The sequence below is a fragment of the Dendrobium catenatum genome, unplaced genomic scaffold (assembly GCF_001605985.2).
Source record: "Dendrobium catenatum unplaced genomic scaffold, ASM160598v2 fragScaff_scaffold_697, whole genome shotgun sequence".
Taxonomy (NCBI): domain Eukaryota; kingdom Viridiplantae; phylum Streptophyta; class Magnoliopsida; order Asparagales; family Orchidaceae; genus Dendrobium; species Dendrobium catenatum.
The window spans coordinates 324868-333090 of record NW_021319159.1 but is presented as its reverse complement, the minus strand read 5'-3'; the positions used below and the strand labels follow the sequence as shown (position 1 = coordinate 333090).

Sequence of the window (8223 nt, the reverse complement as noted above, 5' to 3'; positions counted from 1 at the left end):
CGCAGCATCCCTAGACGTCACGTGTGTACCAATAACACACTCGCCGGGGCCCATGCGGGTTCGATGATTGCTTTTACCCCTTTTAATGTACCTATGTGTATACAAATTACGGTGCACGTGTGGGGGTACTTTGAAAGTATTCATAGATGTCTTCTGTACGCTTGCATAGAAGTTGCGGATCCGGTGGCATGGCGTTATAGTTGTGGACGCCTTCTATCTGCTTGTACGAATGTTGCAGATCCGGTGGCGTGGTGTACCAGCTTCTGGATCAGTTGTTTGCTGCTTTGTACAGGTAGACTGTCGTGCACTATTTGTTGATTTTTGTAGGTGGGTCATAGTCTACAAACTAATCTCCTGCTTTGTGTTTGTCAATGCTTGTATTTGTTGTAGTTCTTTGGCATTTATTCATAGGTAGCATGTAATATTCGTAGTGGAACTCCAGTAGAAACTCGTGTGATCTTGTATATGTCGTATTCTTCATGCACTTTGTTGTGTTATTTGGCTCGTGTAGTACATCCGTCATTGCTGGAGGTAGATGTATTCATCTTTAGACTGAAGTTGACTACATGATACTGCATTTACTATAGCCTTTCTGCATCTACCCATAAGTGGCATGTTATACATACATATGTATTCTTAGAGAGTGTATGTATTGCAGATCTTTCGTTGTATATAAGGGCTTTTGCATTTATCACAATTCTTCTATATTTATCTGTATGCACATTATACATTTATTCTTCAAGAACAGGTTATTACCTTTACACGAATATCACATGCATTTGTTGTCTTTTGCATGTCATGGATATTCTACTTGCTTACTGGCATTGGATTAAAAATTTAGAACATCGTCATTCAAGATTTTATATTTTTGAACTTGTTGTGCAATCATAGACCTAAGGGTCCCAAGTCCTTGTATTCATGGCTTTGCAATCAAACTATCATTCTCATGATCTTCTTATCACTTACAAATAGGTTAATTGCAAGTTTGTTGTCTTCAAATATGATTCGCAAAGATAACTTGCAATCTATATGATGGATTTGATATTCATCCATCTCTTCATCCCAATTAAGATGATCAACACAAGTGGCTTATTATTGTTCAAATAAATTACCATTTTAAATCTTGAAATAAATTTGTGTATGAGTCATTTCTTGCTTGGATGAGATTTGGATGGATTGCCCTCCTTAATTAACGTTCGCATTCTCATTAGAATGATAATTTCATAGGAACATTGATTATCCTCCAAATCACATTCTTCAAAGCTCCTCCTTTGATGTTTATTTGAGTCCTTCAACTTGTGTTTATGAATGATTTAGATCTCTTTGGCTAGCATTTTGCATTCAACTTGAGATGACAATTCCTTAACATTCCATTAAGATTTTGATATCATTTTCAAGTCAAGTTCTTTATAATTGTCCCAAGTCAAAATCTTGAATCATTGTTCTTTTGCATTTGTTCTAGCTCAAAATGTTGGAGCATTGCTTCAATATTACTTCAATGTTCAAATTTGATTTAAATTGTTACAAATTCATTTAGGCTCAAGTTCATGTCATGTTCCGATCGAGTTCGAGTTCAAATGAAGCCCTCCGTATGATCCAACTTGCTTGAGTTCAAATGTACAAGATCATGTTCAAGTTCTTTAGAGTTTATGTTCATTCAAGTTTGAGTCAAATGTTTGCAGGTTCAATTAATGTCCATATTGAGCTCAAGTTAAGTTCTCATTTAGGTTCAAATTTTAGTTATTCATTTGAATGCGTCTCCACGAACTCCTTGTATATGCTTGTAGGTGTATTTTAATTTCTTAAAAAAATTTCTAAGTCATGGGTTTTGGTTGAAAATTTTGGCAGCACTCCGGCGTCGTCCCGCGTAGGGGGCTGCCTCGGAGTGTGTAAGGCCTTCCCGCCTTCCAAGAAAGGCAGTCACGGTAGGTGTCGGGTGACACCGCGGCCGCAGTTCCAATCCCCGCTTGCTAAAAAAAACGGTCACGGGGTCTTTGAGCACAGATTTAAAGTATGACATTTTCTCCGCCTAAAAACAGTGACGGGTACTTAATTAAATAATTTTTTTTTACAAATAACAAATTTCTCCGTCTGCTAAGAAAAGCAGTCACGGGTACTTATATTTTCATGCATACGAATTTCCCCGCTCGCTCAGTGCGTCACGGGTACTTAAGTTCTCCTCGCCCGCTAAGAAAAGCGGTCACGAGTACTTATTTCATGCATAGAAATGTAAATACTAGTTTTTACCTTAGGTGTGCAGCAATCGAGGCGGCGATGGCGGATGACGGCATCGTAGGAACCTGCGATGCACAATTTCAAATTTTTATTATTATTATTTGTGCAATAAAATTAATCATTTATACTTTTTTTTATTTAAAACAAAGTGTAGAGAGAGAAAGAAAGGAAGAGAGCTCTCTTTCTAGAGAGAAAAAGAGAGGGAAAGAGAGGATTTTATGGGTTTTTCTGGTGGAGTGGGTTAGAGTGTGTGGGAGATTAGGGGAGTGGGGTTAGAGAGAGAAAAATCTCTCTCTCTCTCTCTCTCATTTTTGGAGAGAGAAAGAGAGGAGGGAAATTTGTTTCTCTCTCTAGGCAAAGTATTTGGAGGTATGGTGGGAAGGGGAGACGCTTAGGATGGAAATAGAGCCGTACATGAAGGAATTTCACTCTCATTCTAGAGAGAGAAAATTTTCTCTCTCTAGGTTAGAGAGAGAGAATGAAGGAAATGAAGGACGAAGGATTGAATTTTTTTTTGTTGGAAGGGTGTAGGAGGTGTGTAGGAACATTTTTTGTGAAGGGATGTATGTGGTTTGGTGAGTGGAAGTGAGGGAAAAAAAATTAAGGTTTAGGATTTTGTAGGTTTTAAGAAAGAGAGGTTGGAGGATGAAGAAGAAGATGAAGGAGAGGAAGGAGAAGGGAGTAGAGGAAGAAAATAAAAAAAAATGGTGGGAAACTTGGAGGGAAGATGAGGGTTGATGAAAAATAAGGAAGGGGAAGAAGAGGGAAGGAAGAAGAAGAAGAAGAATGGAGAATGGAGGAAGAAGAAGAAGAAGAAGAAGAAAGAGAGGAAGAAGGAGAGGTTTACCTTGCTTGGAGGTGGAGAAGAGGGAGGCCGGCGGTTGGAATCGCGTGAGGGAGTGGGAGTTCGCGGCTTGGAGGCGTGGAAGTGTCGTGAGATGAGAGTGGGGTTGGGATGAGGGGTTTAAGTGAGTATTTAGGGTTTTTTTGGTTTTTTTTTATTTAAAAAAAAGGCTCTTTCTCTCTTTTTTTTCTAATTTTTTTTAATTAAATTGCACAAAAATAAAAATAAATTTTAATATTGCATCGAGTTGGTCGTCGCGTCGCCGCTCGCACAAGTCGTCGTCTCGATTCGCGCGCCTAAAATTTAATTTTTCGCCGACCCCCACCAATATGGGTGTCGATCTTAGCTGTTTCCGTTGCTCCGGACGCATCGGGTTTTTTTGGTTTTTTTTATTTAAAAAAAAAGGGCTCTTTCTCTCTTTTTTTCTAATTTTTTTTAATTAAATTGTACAAAAATAAAAATAAATTTTAATATTGCATCGTGTTGGTCGTCGTGTCGCCGCTCGCACAAGTCGTCGTCTCGATTCGCGCGCCTAAAATTTAATTTTTCGCCGACCCCCACCAATATGGGTGTCGATCTTAGCTGTTTCTGTTGCTCCGGACGCATCGGCGCTGTTCGTTTGGCGAACGGAGGTCGTTTCTGTGATTTTGGGTTTTGGGTCGACACACGTCGGGTGAATTATACGCGATTTCGTAATATTTTGCTTTCGAAATTCACTTTGCGCGGTCGACTCGATCCCGACACTAGTATTGGGGTCAACAATTGGATTCAAGCCTATGATGCACAGACATGGACACGACGACATGGATACAACACGACACGGATACAGAACACGTCAGTTATTGAAAATATAGGACACGGACACGGGTTGGACACATTATTATAGTTTTTGTATTTAAAAAATAGTGTATAAAAATTAAATAAGTATAATTTTAAAAATAATTTAAAAATAATAAGTCATTTAACTAGAATTTGTGCTTAAAATGATTAGTATTAGGATGTCGAGAGTTAGGCATCGATGCCATTTATTAGTCACCGAGAGAGGAGATGAAAATACCTTAAATGCCAAAAAGAAATGAAAATGAGAATATTCGATGATTGGGTATTAAGTGCGGATGTTGATTTGGTGTTGTAAATAGGAAATAAGAAATTTATTTTAAATCCCGCCAAATAAAAGGAATTATATTTAAAAAAGTTCATAAAATATTTAAGATATGCGTGTCGGACACGCGTGTCTAATTTGTATTTAATATTTATTAATCGGACACACTTTCGGTGTGTCCGACACGTGTCGGAGGAGTGTTGGGCGAGTGTCGTGTAGGATACGGTGTCGGACACTGCACGCCTCTTGGAGGAGAAGTGTCGGTGCATCATAGATTCAAGCTAATCGAAACAAGGATGATAGAGCACCTATCTTTCATCTTCCTAATCTTAAGATGTTTGGTTGCAATTATTATGAGTTTATTGCATTTGAATTACATTGGTTTTGAAAATTTAGATGTTTGATTTAAATCCAAAGCACTTCTCTAAGGAATTCAGAATATCCCTAAAAACTTATTTTTAATGAGTCGGGGATTTATGTGAATCGGGCAAATTCTAAATTTGTTGTTCACTCGTTTGTGTGATGTTGAAGCCATTCTCACGATCTCTAGCTCTCCAAGTCTTATTTATGCTCGGGAAGCCATCCCTATGATCTTTGGCTCTCCCCATGACTTGGCCAAAGCCATTTGCAGGGCCTCTTGCTCTTCCTGTCATATTTGTGCTTAGGGATGCAAGTGAACCAACGTTCGACGAGCTACTCGTTGCTCGGTTCGATTAAAGCTCATTTGTGATTGTTTAATTAACTAAATAACCAAACTTGAACAACATTTTTAATGCTTGATCCTTAAATAAACAAGCTTGAATACTAATGTGTTCGGTTCATTTATATTCACGAACAACATCATTTGAAGCTCGTGAACAAGCTTGACAGTAAGCTCGATAAAAGCTCGATTTGTGTTTAATTTAGAACTAGTAAATAAGCTCAATAAATATATTCATATAGATTAATCATATTTTCATTTTAAATGGACAATTGCTTTTATTATAAATTTAATTTCTTTTTATTTTATACCTTCAATAGAATGAATTTGTTCATTAACATATATTTCACATTTGTCAATGTTTGCTCGTTTGTTCGTGAACGAGCTCATTTGGTAGCTCAAAAATACTAGTTATGTATATATTCACGGTCTTGCTCATTTGATGGCTAAAGAATACTCATTAGATTTGTTAATGAACGTGCTTGTTTGATAGTGTAAAAAATTTCACTAAATATGTTCACGAGTATAGCTTGTTAAGGCTTGTTTATTTAAAACTTGATAAGCACTAAACGAACCGAACATGAACCGAACATGAACCAAACTTGAACATCATTAATTTAAACGAACCAAACATGAACACAAACAATAAAGCTCGAATCAAACATGAACCGAACTTGAACAAGCTATTAATAAACGAACTCAAAAATGAACACTCACATACTCGGCTTGGTTCGGTTCATTTGCAGTTGCGAAGCCATCTCTGTGATATTTGACTTCCCCATGACTTGGTCGAAGCCATCTCTAGGACATTACCAACCCCATTGATGTCTCACAACCTTTGACTCGTCTCAGGACCTCTGATTCTCACAAACCTCTCGACATTCATGCTCACGATCTTTTTCTCTCGTCAGTCTTATGACATCCACGCTCATGAATTCTAGCTCATGACAAACTTGCGACATTTGCACTCATGAGATCCTATTTGTCCTGTAACCACATCATTGTCAAACCCTTAACTTCACCAATAATACTGGCACCTTTCCTGTTTCCTTGTATATATATATATATATATTTTAAAAATTTTGGTTCATTTTACTTAACTAAGCTTAAAAAAAATGATCTGTTGAATTTATTTTACAATCATCCTAACAATCTTGAGTATTTCATATGCTTTTTGCTTACTCTACATTGCATTTGAAATATAAAAGCATTCTAAACACTAGCAACCAAATAACTTCTTAAAATTTTTGAAGCCCCTTACTATGCCTTAAGAGTAAATATTGGCACTGTCCTTAAGCTAGGGACACCCGATGTCCTGTTACAACAAAAAATTAAATGAGGAAAAGCAATGTTTCTCTATATACAAACACTTCTTTGAAAAGATCATACTAATTTTGTACATCATCCTAATTATGGGACATTGAAGTATTTGCATTCATAGAAAAAAGTTAAATTCTCGCCATGCTAAATGGATAGTTTTCCTTCAAGTTTTTGGCTTGCGCTTCAATAAGGAGTGGAAATAAAATTGTTGATGCACTTTGCCACCCTCTTGATGATTACGTTTGTTTTAATTTTGTTTTTTTTTTCAAATCAAAGAATATTATGTTCGTATCTTGACTTCATTGAGAGTTTCCTGCACTATCATCATGCTCCTTCTACATATGTCCTTTTTATATAACTATTTATTGAAAGGATCATTGCTTTGTGTCCTCACTTGTCATAATGAGATTATCTAATTTAGGAGTACATGTCGGCAGCTTACTCAGGCATGTTGGTCACGACAAGGCAATTGTTTTTTGTAAAACTATTACACTCTTCCATCAAGACCTGTTAGGATGAATTGGTGGTAAATCAACTCGTTGTTCCTTATACACTCTTTCATATTCTTGAGCATGAACTTTGCTTGTGAATTATGTTGGAAAGCCACGATTATGATTCCTTTTTCATCAATGATGGGCTCTAAGATGACTCATTTCTTTTCATGCATAAAATGACAAATATTTATTGAATAGGTCATATAATCTTGAAGTAGTAGGTAGATTTCATGGCTTCCCACTTTCTTAGTTTCATATCTTGATACATAGTTTATAACATATTTGTGACGCATCTTGTGAAAACTTTTTGCATCATCTCCAAGTTTTTTCTACTTTTCATCCATAAACCAATTGCCAAGCATGCTTGCTCAAACTTAAATACCTAGTAGGTAGCAACTTGGAAAGTGGGTCTAAATCTTCCCAATTATAGAGTTTTTTATGCTAGTTTCATCGATCACACTACTTTTTTCATTAATTACACTATAGATGAGTCACCTTTTGAGATTGTTCATGACAAGATCACACATATATCCGCTAATCTTAGTACATCATATTGGCATCCTTCTTCATTATTATTTTCTCAAGAGTTTGCTGAGCATATGAATAAGGGGCTGTTTGGTTGGCTGAAAAATGAATGCATTGTATAGGTAATGCAATGTAAAAGGAATGTAATGCAAAAATGATATTTTGAAGTTGTTTGGATGAGTGTAAAAAGAATGCATGATATTATGTTTTTTGTCTGATTTGGAGTAAAATGAATGCAATGTAAAGTGCAAAAAGGGTGGTGGTAAGTGGCCGACATTGGCATCAATGTTGGTCGATGGTGACTGGTGGCGGTGGTTGATAGTGGTTTGTAGTGGCTGGCGGTGGTGGTGGTAGCTTGCAATTGTGGCGGGGCGGTGGTGCTTTGCGGTGATGGGTGGCAGCGACCGACTGCAACATAGACAATTGCTATGAATTTTCGATGCATTTGGAACTCATCTAAATCCGAGAAATTTGAAATACACAAAAAATGAACTAGAGGATGAATTTCAAAGGCACCAAAATTTTACGCCGCTTTTGTTTTACTTCAGACCAAACACCTATATTCTCAAAACCCCTTTATTTGAAATACATTACACTAATTTTACTTCAAACCAAATAGCCCCAAAATAAAGTTTTAATATAATAATTTATATTAGCAAGTAAACTAAAACATGCAAAATATATATAGACAATAATGTTTGTTTTTATGTGAGTAAAAGCTTAAAATAGCCCCCCGACTATCAATAAATATCCAATCTAGTCTCAGAGTATCACATTACACTATTTTAGTCCCTTGACTATTGAAAATTGAGCCAATTTGTTCCTTGACCGTTTAAACTAATGGAGAGAGCTAGAGAGGTTCTTTTCTTGAGGGCATGTAAGTAAAATACCAACGCCCTGCTTCCCACTGTACGTCGTGCACACACTGCGGCATGCTTTGGCATGCGCGAGATAGGCGATAAACAGAGCTATGTTTGATGTTTCTCTTGGTTTCAATTTTCTG

The 8223-nt window shown here is 36.8% G+C and overlaps 1 protein-coding gene across 5 annotated transcripts in view; it reads left to right on the top strand.

Moving 5' to 3' along the window:
* Positions 1-8223, top strand: part of LOC110103918 (sterol 3-beta-glucosyltransferase UGT80B1) — a 103507-nt gene that overhangs the window by 1867 nt on the left and 93417 nt on the right. The window lies entirely within an intron of this gene.